We start from the raw sequence: 25,840 nt of genomic DNA on the forward strand, positions 1-25,840 counted from the left end.
GTGCTCAGTAATCGACAGCATTCCCAAATACACTCAGTTTGAATATAAAGAACCAAATTCAGTAATAAGTATTTAAAAAATGCTTCTCTTTGGAAAAGCTGGGCATTGAACAAGTATTTTTTAAAAAGTAGCTCAATGGAAGAAAGTAGCAGAGAAGTACCTTAACATGAATTAGTAATAATAATTTAATGAATTAGAATAAAGCCCCTTCTTCTATATGAAGAGAAGTTGTTATCCTGTGAAAAACTGGGATTCAGACTGATCTGAATATTGTATATTTTGGAATAAATGCTGAAAGTAATCAAGATGAGAACTCAGCAAATCTTGAAAAATTCAGTTTTATTTACTAAACATTAATAATTGTCAGCAGGGTATTTTAATGCGGTTGAATGTCTTTACTTTTTCAGAGATAATTTTCAAACTAGACATTTTGTTTATAATGAGATATTTAATAAAAAGTGTAAAGGTGTGTTGCAATATATTCAGTACTCAAATAGCTGTAGCAGACTAAATTCTATCAGGCGACACCTTTCCTTGTGGTAATTAATTTTGTGAGCTTGAAGTGCAATGGCTTTGAAAAGTTGAATTCCACTTGAGTTATAATATAAATCACATGTCTGTGAACAAGCCTGATCCTGCTGTTTAGGATGTATGGGCAGACTGCGGTGTCCAAGAAGAGGACTGTGCGACATGGATGCTTTAAATTAAATAACTGGATACACATAGATGGAGTCAATTTTGTGATGAGAATGTAAATGTTGTACTGCTTTTCTGATCCCTGGGTTCAAAGTGCTTATAAGTCTGCAAGCTTCACAGCTTTCAGAGTGCGGGAATTTTGTAAAATGAAACTGAAAATCTCAAGGCTAAAATTCTGGGATTCAAACAGTTTTCTGATTAAGTAGAAAATGTGGATACATTGCACGGAGCTCATGGAAGAGCAACAAAATCAGGAGGAATTACAGAGAGTGATTAAAAAGGAGGAGATGAAGACATATGAGATTGATAAAGCAATGCTCACATCTGAACAAGTTTGAACACAGGTGGTCATACTTCAGCAAGAAAGAACACCCATTCTATAAGCATAAAAGACAGCTAGAGAGGGATAGTTTACAGTTCTATGAAGGGAATAGAAAAAGTGTAGTACAAAAAGTGGAAAGAGGACGCAACAATAGAATAGGCTAGAAGTAGCTTCCCAAGTGACGTCCAGGGCCTCATTTCTTATGGAATATCACAAACTATATAGACTGGATAGCACATTTGGAAATGGTGAGAAGTAGTCTGGTTTGGTAGGTGAGACAAATTGGATAACATTAATATACATAAAGATGAATTTATAATGTGGCTAGTGCAGAGACATTTCACACCTGAGTCTGATCAGAATTTCACTCTTAAGAATTCATTGTCTTTGTTATTCATGAAGAATGCAATGTATCTTCTCCAAAATTACTATAGCAGCTGCTACTGGGCACAAAATGCATTTCTGATATTGCATGCTACTAGGTGTGATCATTAGTTGTCATTACAATTCATTTTAGAATGGGCTTCTAGAAATTTTTACCAGTGACCTGCTTTGTCTCAAGCTTAGAAATGAAATATATGCTCATTATATTTCTCACAAAGGCTTTTTTTTTTTTTTTTATTGTTCCTAACTGAAATTTGATCTTTTATCTGACTCAGAGAGATTGAAGGGAAATCCTTCTTCTCTTTCTCCCCGCAGCTTCCTGCAATTTCTCTTTTTTGAAGTAACATGCTTTTTAGTGCTGCTGGTGGGCCACATTCACCTACACTACTAACAGTGAGCATTTTGAGAGATTTTGCAACTATCATTCTCAGTGATGACATGTATAGAAGCAGAACTGGGTGAATAAGTGAATGCACTGTTTTCTGACACCGGTCTTGTACATCTGTACTGCTGGCAAGAGAATACCTGTAGTTCATTTGCCTTTAAGTCCTATATAGCTTTGTTCTGTGAGATGTTAAATCCCTGTTAATAATGGACAGCAGGATATTTGTTCTGCTGACATCAGTCATATAATTTCACTGCAAACTGGGAGATGTAGCCAAGCAGGCTTCTGCATCCCATTCCTTCCCACATTGAAATAGGTGTGCTTGCACCTACACTTAGCATTAGCGTGGACTCAGATTTTCTTCTCTGATACGCATACTCCAGTATTTGCTGAGCCTGCACATCAGCTCCAACTCATGTACAAGCAATTAGGAAATGAACTGAACAATCAGGAAATAAACGGAGTGAATCTGAGCCCGAGTTTCTGCTTCAAATACAAGGTAGTCATGCTGAACGCATCTTGGTATTTTGACCTCTTGAGAATAAAGGATGTGCATCCTTCCTGAAGCAATGGTGGAGTTATTGCCACTGACAACAATGGGAAACAGTGACTGCTTTGAAAGAGGTGATTTTTTGAGCATGAACTGACAGATAAACTTACCGTGATGAAAACAGTACCTAAAAGTGAATGTGACAGTCCTGTACCCAAAATCTAACAGAGGCGGGAAACTAAAGCACTGGGTTTAGTTTCAGTCATCTCTTGGTATATTCTGTAACCCTTTCAGAAATCCTGCAACATTACCCAAATCATAGGACTGTCAGAAATTCTGTATATGTAGTATCTTTTGTTATGAAAACTCTAAGTTGTAATGTAGTCACAATGTATACCATAAGGTCTGTCATGCTGGCAGGGCAGGGAAGGTCAGGGTGGGAAGTCCAGAGAGCCAGCAACTCAGTCCTGAGACAAAAGAGGTACTCCTGTGAAAATCAGCATTTCAAAAGAGAACTGCAGATTCCCTAAACCTAATTAAAGCCCATTTCATCCTTTTGATGGGCAATATGCTGATTCTGTGGCAGCATTGTGATTCTAAATAGCCGCAACACCAAAGTGAGTGAGTGTTAGCACTAATGCTGCATCTGTAATAATGAATCTTGGCCCTTTCACTGGAGGTTGAGCCCGACTCTGTGTTTTACTCAGCCCTCCTCAACCCTGCGTGAGCTTCTTCCCAACCCTGCAGAGCTATTGGCGTGGCCCTTTGCCTTTAGCAGTAGGATGCGATGGCTGGGGACAGCCTTACTTTCCCTTCTCTCACCAAGGGATGCCTGGAAAAGATGGTTCAAAAAGCAGAAGATACCAATATCCTACTTTTGCTGTAGTGTCTGTTGCCGAGGGAGGCCTCCCAGGACTTGGTCCTAGCCCCAGCGGATTGGCTGCAGAGTAGTTGCTTAGTGAAGGGAAAAAAAACAGGGATCCCATCTCACTTTTCCCCTGAGATGCCAGTATCTCTAGCCGTTTGAAAGATTAATGCTATTGTGAGGTCTGGTAGTACCATGATAGTTGGAGGGTTGGCATAATCAATATAATGGGAGGTTTTAGTATATTAGTTATTTTTCATGAGTACTGTATAATGTACAATATTATGATAAATTTCAGTTACATTAATTAAAAGGCTGTGTAAGGAAGCATAAAGGGGGTACAGGTGGGGCTGGTGCTGGAGTGTCATTTGCATCCTAACAACTTTGGGTTATAAAAAGGGCCCAGGGGAAGGGAAAGAAAAATCTGTTCAAAAGAAGAATGTATCTTTAGTCTGAGGTGGCAGATGAGCTGACCATTAACTTTCAATAGTTAGGAGAATGTGTCAAAGATGCTATAGTGACTGTTCCTATTCACAGAAAAAATATAAAAATAACTTGAAACAGAAAACTGAGGCTGAAACTGAGCTGAAGTAAAGCACATTTTTATTATTTCCTGGCATTATTTCCAAATCTACTAACCAACTTCTCATTTTTTGCATCTTATTACAATAGGCTTGCTTATGCTTTACTGTTCTATCTTTTTCCAGTACAAACAGCTTGGTTGGTTACAGACAAGTTGTTCTGGGAAACAGTGGGTTGCACTGCCTGTGTCTGGCAAACGTATCAAGGCAAACTTACAGATCCTCAGAGATCAGGTTTAAGAGTTGCCAGCAGTCTTTATATAAAGCTGGAAGAGCCAGGCTGTGAGCAGTAGTGACAGGTTGGTGAATGTGAGACTCAATTAGGTGAAGTCTGTTGTCAGGTAGCGGGAAACTGGAGAAAGAGGCTGAGGAATGAAGACCACTGAGAGTGTGTAACATAGACTATTCATTGCAAACATTTTTATAATTAAGAAGAGTGGAAATATATTCAGTTAACCTGTCAGCCCTTGGGATTCTGACTTTCAACCTACCTTTTTAGATGTCCGATGACACCTCTTCTCAAACTGATTGCAGGAACCTTTTCTGATTTTACCTGTTGCATGTGCTGGGATGAGTGGTTAGAAAGCAAGGCTCTGAGTATGACAATGCCTTCTTTCTAAAATTCATCAAAGCCTTGGATGAGGATCACTTTTTTGTGTGTCAGTAGTTCAGAGGCATCTTTGCTACTAGACAAGACTGAAAGATAAAAGAATATGTTTACTAAGACAATTGCAGTAATAGAACAGATTTACAGAAAGACAAAGTAGTAAAACTCATTATTATGCTTAATATTTAGGAAAGAGGTGAAAATTGGTATAGCATTAAATCTGCCAAGTTGGGTCTTTATCATTAAGCCAGAGTTTCCTTAAATTAGGGGGAAAAAAAAAAAATCTATCTTGAGTTAAAAAAAAGGTGACTCTTGAATAGAGAAGGACCTCTGTGTGAAAGTTCACATCAATCTTCTATGCCATCCCAAATTAAAATAACCCACTCTTGCTTACTTCCACCTTTAAAAATCTTCCTGCCTTGTTTCTTGTGATTAATATTTAATATCAGCTTCTTTCATTCCTTTCTCCTCCCAAAGGTACTTTCATTAGCATTTCTTTTGTATACTATGTGTCTCCGCTACACCATTCCGAAGAGTCAGGGATAAAATTTTATAAGTGATATTATGAGAAATATTAAATGCATGGGGTATTTTACTATATATATAATCTTGTTACACATGTATTACACCAAGAGCATAAAGGCCAGAAATATGAACATGGTTGGTGAATCAGGATTAGATTGTGTAATCTGAATAGTTTTTCCCAGTTCTGTGTGCACTCTTGATTTTACACTCTTTTGGGAAACCTTCTCACTTTCACTCTGGATGCATCATTCCAACCCTGAGCAGGATAAAATGGCAAACAGTTGTAGTGTGTTTAGTATGCACATGGAAACCTTCATGACAAAAGAACCCCCCCCAAAATAAAAAATGAAAATGTTGGATCAAAACCTATATTAATAGGAAATGAGACGAATTACACCAATTAGTAATTTACTGCATAGTGAAATCATGAAGAAGGACAAAAAAATAAAATTAATCTAATTAATCAAATTAATCTAATCTCAGTTTGAGGAATTTAAAACACAGCATAATCAAGAACATTCAAAACAGAACTATGGGGCAGCTAAAATGTATTCAAAGGATTATATACTTTATATTTCCTTATTCTAACATGCCCAGTCCTTTTAAAAATTTAAAACACAAAGAGATTTCTCAAGTATTATAGTGCTTTGTTTCAGGATTGTGCTAATATTATTTAATATATTTTAATTTTAGATTGCTATTTACTCTTACTGTAAACTTCATCTAAACTTCTTTTTTTTTTTCATACTGGGAAAGCATATGAAATTCACTATATATATAATAACAGGGAGGTTTGTCCATACAGTGCTATTTTGGATTTTACAGTTAGTTTCCTTTGAATCAGAGGAATAATCTATACATTAGATGATAATCTAAAGGTGACTATTGGCAAATGTTGATTTACTAGGAACTATTGTGGAAGAAATCATAATACATATGTATGATAATTTACACAATTTAATATTTATTGTCCAATCCTTAAGGGACATGAACACTAGACACTGAGTAGTGAAGTCAAGAGACTATTCAGAGCATATGAAATTAATGAAGTGCACAAAATTTTGCCTAATCGGGGCTCATGGAAAGAAAGAAAAATGTATACTGTAAATAAATACATCCATAAGACAGACAAATACATGCATTCTGTATTGGGAACTCATATATCTGTAACTTTGGAAGACACTAACACAGCTAACTGTCAGATATGCTGCTACTAATTTAATCAGCTCTGTATATAGAAAAATGAAGCATCAATCAGTCATCTCAATCCACCCATTGATGAAGAAGCTGTTTCAAAGGCCCGGAAGGTAGAGGCACATTTCAAACGAGAGCAAGCCTTCAATCCTATAGGTTTAGCATGGTTGTTAACCTTGTTTATCTCCATGTGTGCTGAATTCAGCAACACAAGGCATCTTTTTGTTATGACGCAGGGAAACATAATGCCTTTAGCTATTGGGTAACAGATGCTAAGTAATTAAAGCAGCCCATTTCAAAAGCAATCATAAAATCACAGGGAGATGAAATTTGAATACATTTGAATTCCTACAGGATTCCATATGTGCTTTTTGGTTTTTTGTCCATGTGCTTACATTTTTAGTAATTTGGTAAAGCCGAGATGAGAACTGCATGTTAAACTAATTTTTGTTGATAAAAATGTGTACTATTCTTAATATACAACACTTATTCAATTGGAAAAAATAAAACTCACAGAAAAAGGTATAACATACCAAAAAAGCGAAGGATAGGCTTGGTGGTGTAGATTTTATCTAGCCCTTTTGTTCTCCCTCTGGACTGCCTAACCGCAGGAGTGCCTCTGCTCCCTGGCTACTTTTCTTCTAGCCCTGAAATCTCCCTGGGTTGTTTCAGTTGCAGTTTCTGTTTTTGCACATGCCCAGAACTACCTTGATTTGAACAGCTATCCTCTGCCGCTACCAAGTAGGGAACTAAAGACAAAGCATCCCTCCATTTTGAGTGCCCCCCAGTAGGGGGACTCACACCAAATGTAATTCATCTGTTTTACCATCAAATGGAGTTATAGCTTCCTCCTTTTCTCCATGGAACTGAGGTTGGAGCTGTCACCCACCCATTTTTGCTAGTCTACAGATTGCGCCTGTGGGTTGCTTTGAAAGCTGTTTCGGGTCTGCGCATTTCTCTCTCCCACTGCCTCTTCTCTCTTCCACTCTCCCTGGCACCACACCTCAAGTCTCTCAAGCAGTGTCTGGCCTGGCCTGGCTTTCTGCTGGGGAAGGGGCCTGAGAGGCAAAATGAATCCGGACGGTCTTGCTTATAGTATAATAAACTGTAGAAAGTTGACTGCATAGTAAGCTGTTGTACAAAAACCGTGATGTTGTCATCATCTCTGCTCCTAACTGTGTTTTGAAAACAGGAATATATACTAGAATATTTGCAGTCCCGTTTCACATGTTTAAGCTCTGAATGAATCAAGACTGAGATATGTGTTTGAACTTAGCGATTCCCATTTGATGTTTTTGGGTGTCTCTAAGTTCACCCTGAAGGATTTGTTGATCACCTCTCTGAAAAGTATGCCTTTTTCTTACTAATATACAGATTTTCCAGAAACTTAGCTTTTGGATTTTCTGTTGAATCACAGATTTCTAAACTGTAGGCACTGAATTGCTTGCTTTGTATGTAGATAAGTCCATTCTTAAACCTTAACCCTATAAATCCAAACAAGAACACATTTGGTTAACTAGAAATCAGTTTTAAATGTTGCCTCAATTACAAGTGTAAAACATACTATTTATGAGTAAACCTTTGTAAAAATACACAGATTTTCCTAAGAATTTTATTTATTTACTTCTAAACACATTTTCAAAATTCTCGACTCTTTATTTTGGTGGACTGTGATAGAAAGCTTTTCTTCAGTGGGACAAGTCAGTATGTAAATTTTTCATGACTTTGCATGATCAGGGTCTAATTCAAAAGGCTTTCACAGACTAAAAAGTCAAGAGAAAACATTCAGAAGACCATTACCCCTACACAAGAATCCAGCTTTTAAAGAGTATAGTCTGGTCTGAACAGATAACCTTTATAGACATATATCTGTCCTTTTGTCATTTTAAGCTCATCAAGCTCATTTATAGTTCCATATTGGTGTTTTTCTCCATAAGATCTTTCTTTCCATGTAATAATAAAAAGTTTTCCACTTTAGCATGCCCTGGCACCCAAAAGCAGCAAGAAACACAAAGACTAATCACTCACAAATTCACTGTCATGCCAATAAAGGGCCGTTAAGCCATTAACAACCAACAAATTGGCACCTGGCATTCTTCCTGTTCAATTCAAAGGGAATCTACAGTTGATTTTCCAGCATTATGCAGTGTGATGCAAGGCTATAAATTGGCAGCATTCAGAAGCCTATTCTCTCAATGAAAGATGGCATCGACCGAGTGGCAGGTACAGCTGACATTCCCTGGATATTGTTATAAGTCACACTGATTAAAAAGAAAGATTGCTGTGATGGCAGAAGAGCCTAGTCTATACTTGTGAAATAAAAAGACGGCAAGAAGAGAATTTTTTCTATGCAATTTGCAGTTGATTTCTTCTTCAGTGTATTTATTGTGCTTCAGATTGATTTCCAATAATATTTCAGTACAAGGGGGAAACTTTTCTGTATTCATCTTTCAGTATGGCTTACTTTAAAATGTTTTAATTTCAATCACAGATTACTCTATCATAGAAATTATGCTGGGAAACTACAGAAATCAATAGAGAATAACCTTTTGTATTTCCTTTTTTTTTAAAGAACAAACCTTTAAAGCAATAATACAGTTCTTTATGAAAAATCAACTGCACTTTTAATAATTCCTTGAAAATGTTTTCAATTTTTCAATTTAATTTTAGAAGGCTTTTTCCAGCAGGGTATACACTTACATTGTTACTGGAAGAACATTGATAAAATGGAATACTTAACTGTAAGACTGGGAAAAGACCTTATTTTGGGATCCTGCAACATACGGACTTCAATTTATCACTGTCATATTAATTGCCAGATTGAGAAAAACATTAGTTCAGAGCTTTTGGAAAGTGGAGTTTGTTTGGAGGTTTTGCAAAGTGGAATAACTAAGTGGAGTAACTTCTTTTAGAAGCTCTGAAAGTAGAACTAAATGAATATAGCCAGAGCCACTAAATGCAGAAAACTGGTTTTTTAATTGCTAAGTCCTATCTCTTTAGGCTTCTTCTGTTACTCTGCTCTTTCCTTCTGCCTGAATTGTAGTACCTTTCCCAGTAAAAACACAAATATATCAGAGGCGGGGCCAGGTTTATTTGTATAGTGCCTATAGGTTTTTCTTCCTCAATAAAAATTCTGAACACAAAGTATATATACAGCTTATTATTTCAGTACCTTTCTATTCTCCGAGACATGAATTGGAGGATTCTTTTTTCTCAGTACACTGAGGTATCATCTTAACTCTGTCTACGAGGCTTTTCAGCTGTTGAAACCTTTGCACTTCAAGTTGACAGTGAACAAGCTCTATAGCTATGAGAGAGAAATGAATAAAAAGGTTATATGGCCTATAATGAATAGACAACTGATTTTTCTTGATTATTGTTATTTGCAGCCATCACAGTAACAGGTTATTACAGTGAAGGAACTGAAGCTTGTAAGAATACAGTCAATGAATCTAAGGGAATGGATAATTTAGCTTGTGTTTCTGTGTGAATTGCATCCAAGAATGGAGGTGGGAAGGTGAGTAGTTAAGGTGAAATTAGCAATATTTCTAAGTGTCCGGTTTTAAACAAGGATTTTAAGCATATGTAAAAGGTTTAAGGTAGAATTCAGACAGTCAGCCTGGGGCTGCATGCTGCTTTCTTAGCATGTTTCTTTCCGATGGCTCTGTTACAGTGTAGTGTATATGTGACCCTGAAGCAGTACACGCTGTCATTTTACAGGGCAAAAAATGAGACGGTTGCAGGAGGTAATTTCTCACACCATGCACTGTTTAGGGTTTTGATTGCATTCAGACTCAAAAAGCAAACATGACAGCTGCAGCATTAAATCATTGAGCTAGGGTCTGTGCTCCAGATTTTAGCAATCACAACTATTGTTGGAAAATAGTGGTAGTTTTTTCTAGACTTCCACACTTACCCATTGACAGTACAGAAAATATGACTTGAAGTGGTCTTAAAGCTGGAAGCATCTGTGTGAATTTTGAACTGCTGCTTTGTTTCTTAGTCTACTAAGGGGGCATCCTGTAAGAGGGCACCAGCTATCAAACCTTCTAATAATCACCATCTGAACTTCACTGGCTTCACTTGGTTCCTATATGGGCTGAACGGTGGACTTCTTATGCTTTTAAACCTCTCCCTAAAGGTCCTATGGCACAAATATTTAGAATTATACAAGTTGGCCAGAAAAGGATAGATGTAAAGTCCAAGTATGTATAGTTTAACTGATGCTTACGTGGGCATTAGTTTATTAATTATCCCACCCTTTCTCTGTATATGTGGTTTTGATTACATACATGCTGGTTCTCCTGGATTAGTCTTCATCTCTTTCTTTATTGGTAACTTAGGTAACTTTCTCTATTAGTAGCTTAGGCACTTCTAGCGCAGAGTTCTCCCTGGCTTCTTGCTGATTTATCAGCTTTATGTGCCAGATACATGTCAGGTGCATAGATTGAGTGAATGAGAGAGCGTGGCATTGTGTATCACTTGGGAAGCTTGAGCCTCTGCAGGTTGTATCTCATAACTGCAGCCCAAACCTACCGTGTGGCTCCATGTGGACATGGACTCAGTGGCATGACTCAGAACTGAGAGGCAATGTTCTGTCAGACAGTGTGATGTTTGTTGCTCCTTCCCCTTGTTCTCATCAAGATTGCTGAATTCATAGAGTTGTAAAATCGGTCAGGCTAGAAAGGACCTCAGGAGGTCTGTAGTCCAACATAACGCTGAATTTTGTAGAGGACTGAGCTAACTAGGGTATTGAACTAAGGCAGCTCTTATTGTTGTAGTGCAAGAACAGACTAAGCAAAGCAGAGAGATTCCTATGGGGAACAATTGATAATTCTACTTCAAAGCCAAATTAAACCATCAATTTGTATGTCAGACTTTTGCTTTCCATAAGCTATGAAAAAGACATGTTTATACCAGGTGCTGTGTGAGTATACTTTTGTCTTCTCCATGCTGGCCTATAACTGCAGTCCATACTGTGACAATGCATACCTGTAAAAGCTTAAGTAAAGCATAAGTAAAGCAAAATTTGCTTTGTGGTTTACTGGCTGCCCCAGCTTTGGCATGATAGTTTGGCCCTTCTAGAGGCTTACTGGTGTCAACGAAGAGGTGTTGAGTATTAAATATGAGATGGAGGGTCTGTTTCTCCAACATCTCATCCTAGGTTCCCCAGATCCTCAAATGCTTCGCTGGTAACCCAGTGTAGGTTCACCCTACATAAGATTGGTGTGCAGGCTTAGCCATCTGTGAGCTTGGCGATATTGAATGCAGAACCATTTGTGCTTCAAGTTTGTCTCTTTGGTTGGAAACTGCATTTAGATGAACTGTTATAAATGTGTCATTTCAGTCCCCTGTGTTCCTGTCTGATTTTTGTATTTCAAATACTGAATGAATCAGGTGAAGCCTACATTGCTGCAATCTTCAGCTGCCCAAGTGTGACAGCCTTACCTAAAAGCAGATACATAGAGATGTTTGCCTTTGCTGGTTCTGAAGTGGTTTAAGAAAGTGGTAGTCACAGGCTTCAAGTTTATGATAGCTCTTTCCTTCCGTGCTGGCGTTATACATGTGGTCTGTTGTTCTTAGGGTGATTATGTGGTCATTGCTGATTTTTCAGGTGTTTTTTATTTGTGGTGCATTGGTAGTGGTGGTGGTTGCTGTCACTGATGCGGGGAAATGAAGGTGTTAGCCAGAATGCACCAAACTTGCAAGCACACAGAAACAGCTGTAGGATAAGAGTGAATGGAAGCAGGATGATTTCCAGGAGGCTGACCTTGCACACTAAGAGCAGCACTGACTGGAGGACATTATGCAAACCTGTCTGTGGGCAATTTGCTCTGCTTGCTGGACATCCAGGTCATCCATTAGTTATCAGGGAGACTAATAAAGATTCCAGTATGTATTAAAACAAATGTAATTGAGACAAGATCCTTATCAGTGTCATTAGGACACTTAACAGTTGCCTTACTGTTGCACCTTTGTTGTAGTCACTACTGATAGAAGACACCTAGTCTGTGCAAAGAATACACAGCAGGCAAGCATGAAAGGTAATATTTGGGCCACCTTGTCAGAAATGGACAAGGGTTACAGAAGTTGTGCTATATTATGAAATGTGACAAGCCTGCCCTTTGCCAAGTGTGAAAGAATTCCTTGAAGGTTGGGAGTTTGGGAGCCAAGATGTGAGAGAAGCTCTAGCTATAACTGTCAGACCCTTCATGTCCCTGCACTTTGGATGGAAAGAGCTGACTCAAAATTAGAGAAGAATAAGAAGATTTGGAGACTAGTGGATATAAGCTGCTTGGATTGCCACTAGGAAAAGTATAACGCATTTCAAGAGTGCAGTAATTCAGCCAAATCACATTTTTGGAAAACAAGTAATGAGGAATGAAAACCTCTTTGAGCTAGATGCACGGGCAGGATATAGAACTATACAGAAACCAGACAGTCATTTTCTATAAAGACGTGTGACAACTAACCAAATTGTGAAAATGTTCATCTTTGTTGTTTGTAATGCACAGGCTAATAGAAGGACTTGGTAACCAGCATGTTGCAATCAATCCAATAAGTGCTGAATAGGAGCATAAGGAAATACTTGAAGAGCTTACCCAAACTAAAGTATTCATGCAGCATGCATGCTTTTTACATTCATGTTTATATAGGAGACTCATGTGCCAGGATCCCATATCCTGCTTTCCCACAGTGATCCTGGCTGTTTGCATAGCACAGGGTAATCTCTCCAGACCTCACTGATCAGTCTCTCAGTCAGCTATGCTTAGCAGATAGTTGAAGAGTACGAGGAGCTCCACATTGTCTTTCCAGAAGCTCAATTTTCTAGATGTGTCTCTGTGTGGTGATTCCATCCGTGAGCTGACAAGAAAAGCAGATCTTGTTCCATCATCTCCAATAGGAGGATGTATCTCATGCTGTCCATATGTACAAGGAGTCATGAGGCTTTGCAAACCTCATGCATTATATTAGGAAAAAATTAAAATTGGGGGGCGTGAGTGAGCATTGTGAAGTAGAAAAGAACCACTAAAAAGTTTAATATGTTATTCTTAGTTGGTTTTGACAAATCATAAAGGACTGTGACTGAATGCTGACATTGTTGAAAAATAAAAATTATGAGTGTGACATGTATTCACCAAAATCCAACTTCTCTCCTTTCTAAAACTCTGTAAATGTGAAGAGGGAAATGACTACATGTGCGCACAGTGCTCTCCGTGGCTCTTCACATCTCTTGACCATCTATGAGATGTCTGAAAAAGGGTGCTGGTATCAATAGACTGAAGTGTGTTGATAGTTCGAAATTTACCATACAGCAGAAGGTACATCAATGAGAAAATGTTTCACAACATACAAATTTTAATGATGTGCTAAAAATTACATATATAGATGAAAAGGATTTTAGTCAGAAAAACTTGATTACGTGGACATTCAAAGTGCCAGGGTGGAACAGCAGAGATGTGATCCTGCTCCCATGAAATCTATGGAAGTGTGGGTGGGACTGGAATCCTTCTGGAGGTGACAGTTTGTTCAGATTTAATTAAATATAGATAAATGCTGTAAGGGCACCATGCGGACCAGCTGCTCCCTGCGGGTTGGGCCACTGGGAGCCTGGGGTACTCCCTGGGGCAGCCAGCCAGGGCCTGGCAGCCAGGGCCTGTCCCACCACCCCAGCCAGGATCCAGGCAGCCAGGGGGACGCTGGGGCAGGCCCAGCCCCAGGCATCAAGGTATCTCCCTGGGGACAGGCCATGGTTGGGCCAGGACATCAGCCTGTGGGTAGGGTCAGGATCAGGCCTGGTGAGGGGAACCAGGGCCAGACACAGCCCTGGGATGGCCAAGCAGGCTGTGGGGATGAGGATGGGGATGGGCCGAGGCCAGGCCAGGACCTGGGTCTGCAGGTAGGCCTGGATCGATGGGGCTTGAGACCTGTGGCTGGGCAGGGGAACGCTGTGGGCAGCTGGGCTGTGGCATCAGTAGGGCAGGAGCTGACGGCCCCGCGGGGCAGACATGGGGTCCTGGGCTGTGGGCAGGGTGGCGGAGACCTGGGGGTGGGCAGGGCAGGGAGGTCCTCAGTGCTCTCAGGGCCCTGACAACTGCACGGCATCCAACATCCAATGTTGTTACCCAAACTGGATATAAGTTCCTTCAGTGAAAGGTAGCAGTAAAGAGCATGGTACTGGGTTTGGGGTACAGGAACTGACTTCAGGCCTGCTGTCCTAGAACATCTTAATGAACTGGCATGCTATCGCTGAATCAACTGAAAGAGAGTGTGAAGTCTGGAGAGGGAAAAAAAACAAGGAAAACTAGCACGCTGACTGATGTGATTTGTGAGTAGAAATTTGAGAGCTACCCCATAGGATAAAGACAAGTATTATTAATGAATGACAGTATATATATTTTGTGACCTGGTGGGCCTCTTCCAGTACCTACCTAATGATCAAATTGGAACACAGATTATTTTAAGGGGAATCAGATTGTAGCCATATTAATCTGCAAAGTATTTGCAACTCATAAATACCAAATTTGGGAAGGAATTGGCTTGGATTTAGAGATACAGCAAGGCAGGTGTAAATAAAATCAATAGTAGATACAGCAAGATAGGTGTAAATAAAATCAAATAAATTTGTAGGTTGTATTTAGATGATGAAGAAAAACTCTTTTGAATAGTCATATCTGCCAAATGAAGCATGCAATATTTCTTATTCGGAACATTTAAAATGATGTTTTTTAAAAATTTATGAGTTCTCTGTTGTTTGTTTATGTAGTTATAGTTGTCTGTATATTAAAAGTTTGGGGATATTATATTGATTACACCCTGTAGTGGCCCTGAATGTGTCATGATTTGCCTAAAAAAGAAATTATATCACTCCAGTCACACTGTTTTAATTGAAATTGTACTGCTCACTCTCACAGGGGTGTATTTACACCAGTAGGGAGGTGCTTCTGTGAGTTCAGTGCATTTCTCACTAGAGAATCAAGTTATATCAATAAAATGTTTGCTTACACCGGTATACCTCTATGCTCATTGGATGTTAGGCTAATGCTATATTTTCTAATTCAGAAATTTTCATTCACATTTTTATGATACTTTTCCTACCACTGTTCTCACTGCATGCTCTTTGTGTCAGATTTAGCAATTGTGTGGCTGCAGAGGAAGTCAGTTCAGCAAACTGATCCAAGAGAGAATGAACCACCCCCTAAAATCAACAGTTAGATTCTGTGTCAGCTCTCTGAACTGATTCACCTACCTGCTGCACAGCTGATGGGGCTGATGCAATGAAAGGAAAGGGAATACACAGGCATCTTGGAGCCACTAATGTAATTTTGACAGTAGCCTAAGGATACCTACGGTACCAAATGACACTTGCAAAGTGTGTTTCCAACACAGTTTAAAACCAAGCTAAAATTGAGGTTGCCATTGGTTTCTCTCCTTTCTGTCCTGCTCTGCTTCTGTCCTGTCCTTTTGTCCTCCTATCTTTAAGCTCACGTTGAAGTAAGAGGGGGAGCTAAACCAGCTGGCAACTGTCTTTCATAAGGTTAGCCTTCAGCTGGTTTAGCTCCCTATATCAGCTCATGGCAGAGTGACATGTGGCACTGCCATGCAAGCTTGAGGGCAGGATTGTGTGAATGGAAGCATGAAGAAGAGGGAAGCAGCTCCGATTTTCACAATGTAAACCATCACAGATCACACCCCGTGAAAGGTGGTGCCTGAGCCACATACGTGAAAAGGTGAGATATACTGGAATGAGACATTTCCTTCGTAGCTCTGGTCACTTATATGACGCATGCACGACTATTTTGGATTAATGCATGGATAGCTAATGTCACTAGTTTGTTCTGTACTGCCTGGTTTAAGTTTGCTTCCTTGTGCACACCCTGGGAATTCCACTATACACACAGAATCTAACAGCCAGTGGTCTACAGCTGGTAATTAGTACCATTTAGCAGCTGCTAAGCAGGATAATAGCCTGTTATCCTTGAAGATCTCTAATACAAGTCGTAATGACTTGCTTACACGGCTTCTAAACCAGCTGGCATAAACTTGCTCTGCATGGTGGGAGAGTTAAAAGAGGGACTGAGTCTTGCTTCATGTGGAATATAAGTCAGCAGTAATTTGATTTATGCCAATTAAGTAACGTTGGCACAGGATCAACGTAAATGATGGGTGAAACGGAGGGGGGGTGTGTGCAGTCTATTCAGCAGAAAACTTGTGTTGTATGCAAATTCTTTAACTTTTACTGTTACACTAGGGAAAAGCATGGGATGGCAATGGTTTTCAGATTAAGCTACTGACCACAGAATGAGATATTTTGCTGATGTGTGTTTTAGTATTTATCCTTGAATGAGTATAGGATTGGAAAGTTGCAAAATCTGAAATAAATGTAACATACTTAGTAAAATATTGTAAAGATCTGAAACTTTTATTCAGTTCTACAAACATTTGAAGGTCTGATTGGGTGTGTCTGTAGCAGAAAAGTTAGCTTAAAAATTACACTGGTAATTTTAAGAGCTTTCAAATTGACACATATTGCTAAGGTGAACCCGGTAGGGTGTGAGCTTGTGTAATAACCGACTGTAGCCTGCTGATGATGTTCTTGCTGGTTTTAGTCACCTTTGTCAGGGCCTCCAGGAGAACCCACACATAGGAGATAGATAAAATATGTATATAGAATGCAATAGGTGACCTAAATGCTAAGATATTAGGTTCTTTTTTTTTGTGGTCTTTTTAACCTTGAAATAAATAACTCACATAGGCTAGTTGGAAATGAAAGCTTTGAGAAAAGCCATATTTAAGTTTATTGTATGATCAACTACTTTCCCCTAAGGTTAATTTTAGAGTGTCCATCTTATGGTAAATTTTTAAAAGCTTTGTTTTTATTGTAATTTTATCTCACTAACAGAAATTCAGGATTCAGTCAGGTCTGTGCTACCAGTTTTTGATGACACAGCTATTTTGACCTGGGAAGTAGATATGCTGGCAAAACCCCTGCTGTGCTATCGGCTATGATGATAGAAGCAATATTTTTAGCTAAGAATGTGTTATTTTGTGAGGTGGTGTTGAATTAGTTTAGCAACAGCTCTGTTATATATCTACAGGGCTTAGCTACAGTGAGGTAAAATCATAGCTTTATAAAGAAGTAAGACAGACCTTACCACAGCAGTTTTCTGCCCTTGACCTGGCCAAAGCTCTAGCTCTGGAAGAGTTAATTCAAAACGGAGGCAAAACAGGGGATCGCCACCATTGCCTAGTGACCCTGGGTGTACCCCTTACAGCAGTATCTTTGGGCCATAGAACTGAATAGCTACTTCCAGTCTTCTCTAAATTACTGTTTTTCCACATCACTCTAGATATCATCAGTGCATGTATTTGCAAGTAAATGATGTAAGTTAGGGTCCTTCTATTTGAAAGAGTAACTACAAAGCAGGAAGGAGTTGGATACTGTGAACTGAAAAAGGAAGAAAAGACGACTTTAGGAATAAATATCCTACAAAAAAAAAAAAAAAAAGAGAAAAAGAGAGAGAAAAATCAGATGTATATATTAGGTAATGTGACCCACTTATTTTTAAATCTTGTTCCTCTGAAATTATTTCAGAGTCAACACAGCTTTTCCATATGAATGTCTGTCTTTTCAGCATCTTAAAACCAGAGATGGTTTGCCTGCCATATCGCAACTTAACTCAGGCATGTCATATTTGACTGCTGCCCCTTGTCACTTTTGTGTAAGGAGATAAGTTCATTTTTATCACTGTGCTTGGGCACTGTAAGAGGCACACACTAGCATTTTTAGGTCATTAGATTTGTGGCCTTAATATTTTCCAGTGGAGGCACAAAGTGCATTGAGTTTCGTGTATATACAAATGAAATGAGGGGGAATTTGCCTGAAGAAGAAGTGTTAAATTTACCAGTTACTAAATAATCATAGTCCCTAAACTCATAAATTATTCTGGCTATGTCTACAGTGATAGAAATATCTGCCCCACTGAGGGAACTGTGACCCTCCTCACGGATCTCGTTGGAGTTTGACTTAGTGTCTGTATGGCCCAGAGACATAACCATTATTTTTTATGTGGTTTTCCAGTTCAAGGTACTTCAGATAACAGGAGGGTTGTGCCTTCGACCTCCAGAGCAAGTGTATTGGCAGGAAGCTGTCAGGGTTGCTGAATGCCTGGGCGTGGACCTATCATAGTTGAGGGTGCAAGGCCTGGTGTGACAGTAGCAGAGGACTAGGCAGAAAGGAAGGGACCTATCTTGTCATGTGCCTACCTGTGCTGCTTGACGTTCGCTCCCACAGTGGAGTGATCGAGCCCCTCAACCGCTTCCAAGCCTGGGGTCTGACTGATTTCTCCACAAAGAGAGCATGGGATAGAACTAACGTGTATTTTGATCTGGGCCTAACGTTAAAGCTGGGAAAGATGTCGTCTGGGGCCGTAGGACTACTTCTGTCAGTCTGTTTCATTGGTGGCTTGGTTTGTTTCTTTTAAAGGTAATGCTGTGTTGAATGGAGCTCAGGAATCAGCCTGACAATTCACATCACTCTTTTAAATGCAGCAGAGAATCAATGGCCCAGTTGATTTGGGGTCATGGTAATTTGATTCCTGGCTGCCTGAAAAAATTATAAACTATGGGAGCTCTGCCAGGGAGGATGGAATTATCAGCCCTATCCTCACCAGTGCTCTGTTCAAACAGTGGACAGTATAGCTTGGATATGCAAGGCTAACGTTCTCAAATTCAGCCAGTATGCAAAAAATAATTTTCTTCTCTTCATTTCTGCACTCTGTGAATAACATAACACTTAGCTGTCCAAATGTTGTGCATATTTTCTTTATGGTTTGTTGTCTTTAATCTTTATGCAGCAAAGGTGAGAATTTATTTCCAAGAGTTCTTCAGAAAATGAGAAGATGAGGTTTGAACAAGTTTGACAGATGTTGCCAGTGATAACTGGAAATATTTCAAGGATGGAAAAAGCAGCAGGATTACAAATCATTTGTTTGAAAAGCCCATTAAGGGCACGACTGCTCTGAATAACCACTGTCAGCTGATGGGTAGAGCTTGCTTTGAAAGAAAACATCAGCTATTGCAGTAGTAATGATGTAGTAACAGTATTGCCACTGTAAATGTGTTTGTTAGGTAAACAAGACAACTTAAAAGAATGATTAAATTACCAACAGTGGTACTTGGACTTTAAAATTTAATTTTAAACTAATTATAGCAAAGGTGTGAGGTAAATATTTTTCTAAGACTGCATTAACCAAAAATTTATGACATCTTGCTTGATTTCATTTGCTGTTCTGATTAAGAATAACTTACCAGAGACTGGCATTCATCTGTTCTCATACACAGCTGAGTTGTATAGCAGGTTCCTCATAAGTACCTTTGGTATAAGCTGAAAGTACAGAGTAACTACTGAGAAATAAGAAAAGAGTACTAAAGAGGCATGAAGGTGACAAGAATTCTAAGTGGTGCATCTATACAGAGTTTAAGGTCTGACTATGGAGGGAGTAAAGGGCAAAATATGACACTTCCTTAACTGGTAGAAGTGGAAGGCGTGGAAATATACTATTTCTCTTCCTTCAGTATCACTTCTGTTGTCCAGTGGTTCAATTTCATGGTTGGTTTATGCCCAAACCATTTTCAGCTGTTGCTGAAAGTGGTGGCTACGCCATTCTCCCTATTCATACACATTACCCAGTGCCACATTCCCAGATTGTTGATCTGGTTGGAAACTAATCTTTGCCTTGTGCCAGAGAGAGGCAAGTGGCAGAAGCATGCAGCCTGAGGCAGGAGGAGAATGGGATAATCCATTCCAGCAACAGCATGGTCTTAGCTAGTCTTCTGCAGTAAGTCATGTTTCTGCACATAATGAAGGAGTAAAGCCTTCCAGCTAGAGTTATTCCTGCTAAACTAAAGAGAACAAAAATAGATGTTAACAGGAACAAAGTTTACACTAGTTAGCTGCTACTCCCCAGAGGAACGAATAATAGAAACGTATACTGGTACTCTATATCCAGCACAGCAGATGTTTTACATATGTTAGGCACTTTTTTTTGTCTTTTCTGTTACTACTAAAACTGGGTTTGCTGTGAATGCAACATTGCCCAACTTCTAAGTTTGCATTACCATCAGCAGCTGATCACTGGTGAGTTACTGATAGCCCTGGGCCCTCTGAATTCACCTTCCAGGCTCTGCTGTCACTTCAGATCTGTACTCCTTTTGTCTGCAGCATATAAGGTCATAGATAGTTCTACATGCCAGAGTAGCTAGATGCTATTCAACATAGCACAGCATAAGTACTAGTTATTGCTGTACATATCAAAATTCTTAACACATTACACAGCACAACTATACAAAGCTCAGTTAAACTAAAATATGTTAGGTAATTATCTCCTTGTCATTAGCCAGTTGCTATAACAGCTAAAAAAGTTAAAACAAATCTCCAAGCAAGCCAAGACAAGCCCAGACAAAGTAAGCCTTACAGGCCTAGTCCCATAGGCGAAGTTAGTACAAGACCTGTGGCTGGTAACAGGCACAGCAATACTGTCCTTACTGGATTATAAGGCTACATAATAAGTTGTAATCTAGTCAATATGGTCAATGGAGTATGGAAACCTATTCAGCTCACCAGAATAATTTAGTTAAAACTGTAACATCAGGCATATGTAAAAAGCTACCTTGATTATTATCTTTCTTTACTGCTGAGACTTTATAACTTCAATGCTTTCTAAACCACCTTTATTAGATATGAAATTAGGTGTGAAATTCCGCTCTAAGTAGTTGATAATTTTGTGTGTCAAATCTAAAAGACATCAGAGAATGGATGGACCTGTTCATACACACAAAGGAAGGGCTTGAGATTTTCCTGAAAATTTTACTCTCAAGTTTTTTTCAAGTAAATATCAGCTTCCTGCCTTAAAGTCTGTTTTCAGTCTCCTCATCTTTTCTGGAGACTTCTCTTCCATGAAAGATTACAAAGAAAACAAGTTTTGAAAGAAAGTCTTGTGAAAACTTCCTGAAAAATGGCATTAATTAAGAGATATATAGCATTTTTGGAATATAGTTATCTATGACTTTCTGTCCTCATTAGGGCAATTAATCCCAAATTACTAGCAGTAACTAGAGTATTTCTATCAAAAGGAAAAAATGAACAGAAGGTGAAAGTTTTCAAGTCTTAAGTGAATGACCTAAGTGTGTTGCATAGTAAGGAGGGGGATTTTACTTCTGTGATCTTCTTTTCTTTGTTTTCCTTGTTATTGCGTTTTGCAGGGGGGATGAATTCAAGGAAAGAGGAATGTTTTTCACTTGTCTTTATATGCAGAGGAATGTAGCACATAATCCTGATTCAGAACAAAGACTCTTGCCCAGTTGAAAGGAGAGTTTGCATATCTTCCCTGGTAGTCTTTGTGACGTGAATTTCCTGAAGCACTGATTAAGCTACATGCAATAATGAGGAAAAATAAAGCCGACAAAGAAAAGAACTACTGAGCTTTTATCCACTTACCCTAATTTTTTGTACGTGACTTGATCATTTGTTTATGGTCGTAACTATTTAATATTCTACTTTAAGATCTTAGTTCACATATTAACTCTTTATCCTGTAATCTTGGTTTGCATTTCTGCTAGGGGGAAAAAAGCAAGGCAAAAACATTCATTCTTATGAATTTCAATCTCAGATCTAGAAACGGTCTGTCATTTTTTTGTTTCAACAACAAGGTGTTGCTAAATGGATCTGGAAAGGCATTACTTAATTTTGCATAGCTTCTCTATAAGAACCAAGTCTTTGGGGGTTCGATGGAAGGAAAAGATTTGATAAATTGTCCATATTTTCTATACCCAAGTAGCCACAGGCTCTTTCTATCACTTGGTTACTACTTTAGGCTCCAGATTAAATTCTTGTGGAATATTTTTAGAAATGCAATTTCCCAACCGTCTGACCTTCCCGTGTGTCCTGCTCCTGGCAAAAAAGACAGGTCTTCATCCTCTGTCCTTGCTTACAAGGACCTACCCAAAAGCCTGTTTTGGTAATCTCAAAACTCTTAATGATTCAGTTCATCTCAATGATCCAACAAGAAACTCTGCATTTTATTTTTGCTGAGGTTATTTTGTTCCATTAGAGTCACTTCCTGGATGCAGAAGTAGCCAGAGGTAAATTATGTGTAAGTCCTTTTGTGAATGGGGAAGGGAACAGACCCTTTTGGTTGACTCCTTAATCGGCTTATCCCATCTTGTAGAAACACAGACTGAGGAAGTTATTTCATTATCAGCCTTAGTCAATGTAAGACTTCTGCCACCAAAACACAGTGTGCTTGCTCTGCCTCCACATGATGTGTGCATTTGTATCCACTGTGCTGGTCCTTATGGAGCTATTCAGTCAGCCACATTGATGGGGTCAAAAACTAACCCTTCCAGGAGAGAGAGGAAAGGAGAAAAAAGACTTTCTGGTCCAGTTGAATGTGCAGCTGCATAGTTGGGGAGAGATGGCACAAGGGAAGAGTAGGCCATACAGTGGATAACATGCCTTTCCCCTTGTGACAGAAGTGCATTCTGTGAGAACACACCATAAAGATGGAATTTTTGAAGAATTATATACTCTCACTGATGTCATCAGTTAAAGCCTCCTTGAATTATGGCAGTTTAATAATTTCTGTAAATCACACTTTTAAGGACTATTGCTTTAATTCTCATATTTGCAAATGAGACTATCATTGCATGTGGAACCAAGCCATAGTTCACATTTTTAACCCACACACAGAGTCCATAAAAAAGAATGCTACATAAAAACACTGTATTAAGTGGCTGAGAGACTGAAATAGGAGGATTTTTTTTCCCCCCCCCCCCGAAAAACAAGGATGGAGGAAGGGGAACAACTTGGAATGTTAGTTTGTTCAGGTGAAATCCTGATGGGTTTGGCAGAGTGAAATTAATTTCAGAGCCTTAAGAAATCTTCTGTAATATGGCATTCATATTTTCTGGCCTGCTAAAGAAATGGCGTAACATAGGAACATTGAAAATATTAACTCTTGAGGAGGATGTAGTTGCACACTTATTAAAGGAGGGAGTATTTACAATAAGGTCTTTACTCACTAAAACCTGAGGTAGAGGAAGCATCTCCATATGTGGTCAGCAATTTAGGTATTAAAAGAAGGAAGGAACGTAGTTCTGAACCTTTATTTTCAATGGTCTCTGTCTGGATGAGGACAATTTTGTACTTTAGTATTGGATTTGTGGATCTGGGAGCAGAAAGAAATACTTTGCTTTTTGTCATTCATCTGTTTTTCCCAAGGTTATGAAAATTTGTAAATATTTCTCCACTCTCCCACTCTGCTTCAGTGCTTTTCATCTTGCTTGGTAGTTGTTGTACAGTTCATTTATTCCATGTTACTTAATGTTCCATTTTTACTTTTGGCAGACATGCTGGGGACAACAGTGACTTCTAGTAGTAGTTAACTTTAAAAGTGGCATTTGCCACAACATAAAAGTCTCTTACAGTTCTGTAAATTAAATGAAGCAAAACCTTTGGTGAGGAGAAATAGGTACCATGGAATTACTTATAAAGTATGAATTTATACAATGGTTTGGATTGATGTTTGATTTTCAAATTTTAAAAAAGAGCAAAAGATTAAATGGATTTGTATAACTATTGTAAATATTTGTCCAATACACCAGTGTGTTTAGTATGTGTGAAGTATTTAGTAATGATGACGCCAAGTCTTTTACTTTAATTTTACAGGCTTGCAACCATTTAGACAAATTTTCTCTCTTGGGCTGAATTTTTCTAGGGCACCTGGTCAAAAATCATTCAACACATTCAGAAAATATTGCTTGTGTAAATTAACAATATTTAAAAAGAAAACTGACCCCTTTCAAGTAGGTCAGCTGAATGTTTGAATGCTGTAAGAAGTTTAAATGTACAGCGAAAATGTAGTTGCAAGATATTCTAGAGAGAAAGAAAACACATACACAAAATGCATGTATAAGGAGGAGATGGTGCACAATAAGTCTCTTCACAGATTCACAGAAGTTAGGAGAGCCTTGAGACAAATTTATGGTCCTCCTGTAGGACAGACACTGCAGTGGAACAGATTTCTGGGGTACTCAGACCTTTGCACAATTTTGTCCAGGAATCTTACCTAGGAATTAAAACCAGGATTGCCAGATGATGGAGGCAGAACCAGCTGTGTTCCTACACAGGAGAAATTATTGGCAGTTATTCTCCTGGAGGGAGGCCTTTTAGAATCATAGAATCATAGAATCGTTTAGGTTGGAAAACACCTTTAAGATCATCAAGTCCAACCGTTAACCTAGCACTGCCAAGTCCACCACTAAACCATGTCCCTAAGTGCCACATCTACACGTTTTTTAAATACCTCCAGGGATGGAGACTCAACCACTTCCCTGGGCAGCCTGTTCCAGTGCCTGACTACCCTTTCACTGAAGAAATCTTTCCTAATATCCAATCTAAACCTCCCCTGGTGCAACTTGAGGCCGTTTCCTCTCGTCCTATCACTTGTTACTTGGGAGGAGAGATCGACCCCCACCTCGCTACAACCTCCTTTCAGGTAGTTGTAGAGAGCGATAAGGTCTCCCCCGAGCCTCCTCTTCTCCAAACTAAACAACCCCAGCTCCCTCAGCTCCTCCTCATAAGACTTGTGCTCCAGACCCTTCACCAGCTTCGTTGCCCTTCTTTGGACATGCTCCAGCACCTCAATGTCCTTCTTGTAGTGAGGGGCCCAAAATTGAACACAGGATTCAAGGTGCAGCCTCACCAGTGCCAAGTCCAGGGGTATGATTGCTTCCCTGGTCCTGCTGGCTACACTGTTTCTGATACAAGCCAGGGTGTTATTGGCCGCCTTGGCCACCTGAGCACACTGCTGGCTAATGTTCAGGCGGCTGTCAACCAACACCCCAAAGTCCTTTTCTGCTGGGCAGCTCTCCAGCCACTCCTCCCCAAGCCTGTAGCGTTGCATGGGGTTGTTGTGACCCAAGTGCAGGACCCAGCATTGAGCCTTGTTGAACCTCATACACTTGGCCTCGGCCCATCAATCCAGCCTGTCCAGATCCCTCTGTAGGGCCTTCCTACCCTCCAGCAGATCAACACTTCCACCCAACTTGGTGTCATCTGCAGACTTAGTGAGGCTGCACTCAATCCCCTCATCCAGATCATCGATAAAGATATTAAACAGAACTGGCCCCACTACTGAGCCCTGGGGAACACCACTTGCGACTGGCTGCCAACTGGATTTAACTCCATTCACCACCACTGGTGGCCATCCAGCCAGTCTTTTACCCAGCAAAGAGTACGCCTGCCTAAGCCATGAGCAGCCAGTTTCTCCAGGAGAATGCTGTGGGAAACGGTGTCAAAGGCTTTACTGAAGTCTAGGTAAACAACATCCACAGCCTTCCCCTCACCCACTAAGTGGGTCATCCTGGTTGGGTGGTCTATAACAGACTCCCACCGTGATATCTGCCTTGTTGGCCTTCCCCCTGATTCTTACCCATAAGCACTCAACCCTTTTAAAAGGGTTCTTCATACAGTTTAGTGAAGACAGGGTTGCAATGCCAGTATGGATTCCCCTGGTAACGTCTGGCATTGTTACTGTGCGATTCTGTTCCAGGAATGAACACTGGTAGCATGAGTCAGTCGATGCTTTGATTCCAAGTGAAAGGTTATAAAGGCAATAAAGACAATGGGGAAAAAGTGCTGAATTTTCACACTTGAGTGAGTACCAATATGAAGAGTTGTGGTTTCCCTTACGTTTATAAGCCTGTTTTTATTTCAAAGGGGTTTGATAC

At 39.5% G+C, this 25,840-nt stretch overlaps 1 protein-coding gene across 1 annotated transcript in view; it reads left to right on the forward strand.

Moving 5' to 3' along the window:
* MYO16 (myosin XVI) overlaps positions 1-25,840 on the forward strand; it is a gene marked incomplete at both ends in the record, with an annotated part of 315,156 nt that overhangs the window by 23,588 nt on the left and 265,728 nt on the right.

Source organism: Platalea leucorodia (genome assembly GCF_965183815.1).
Source record: "Platalea leucorodia genome assembly, chromosome: 2".
Lineage (NCBI taxonomy): Eukaryota > Metazoa > Chordata > Aves > Pelecaniformes > Threskiornithidae > Platalea > Platalea leucorodia.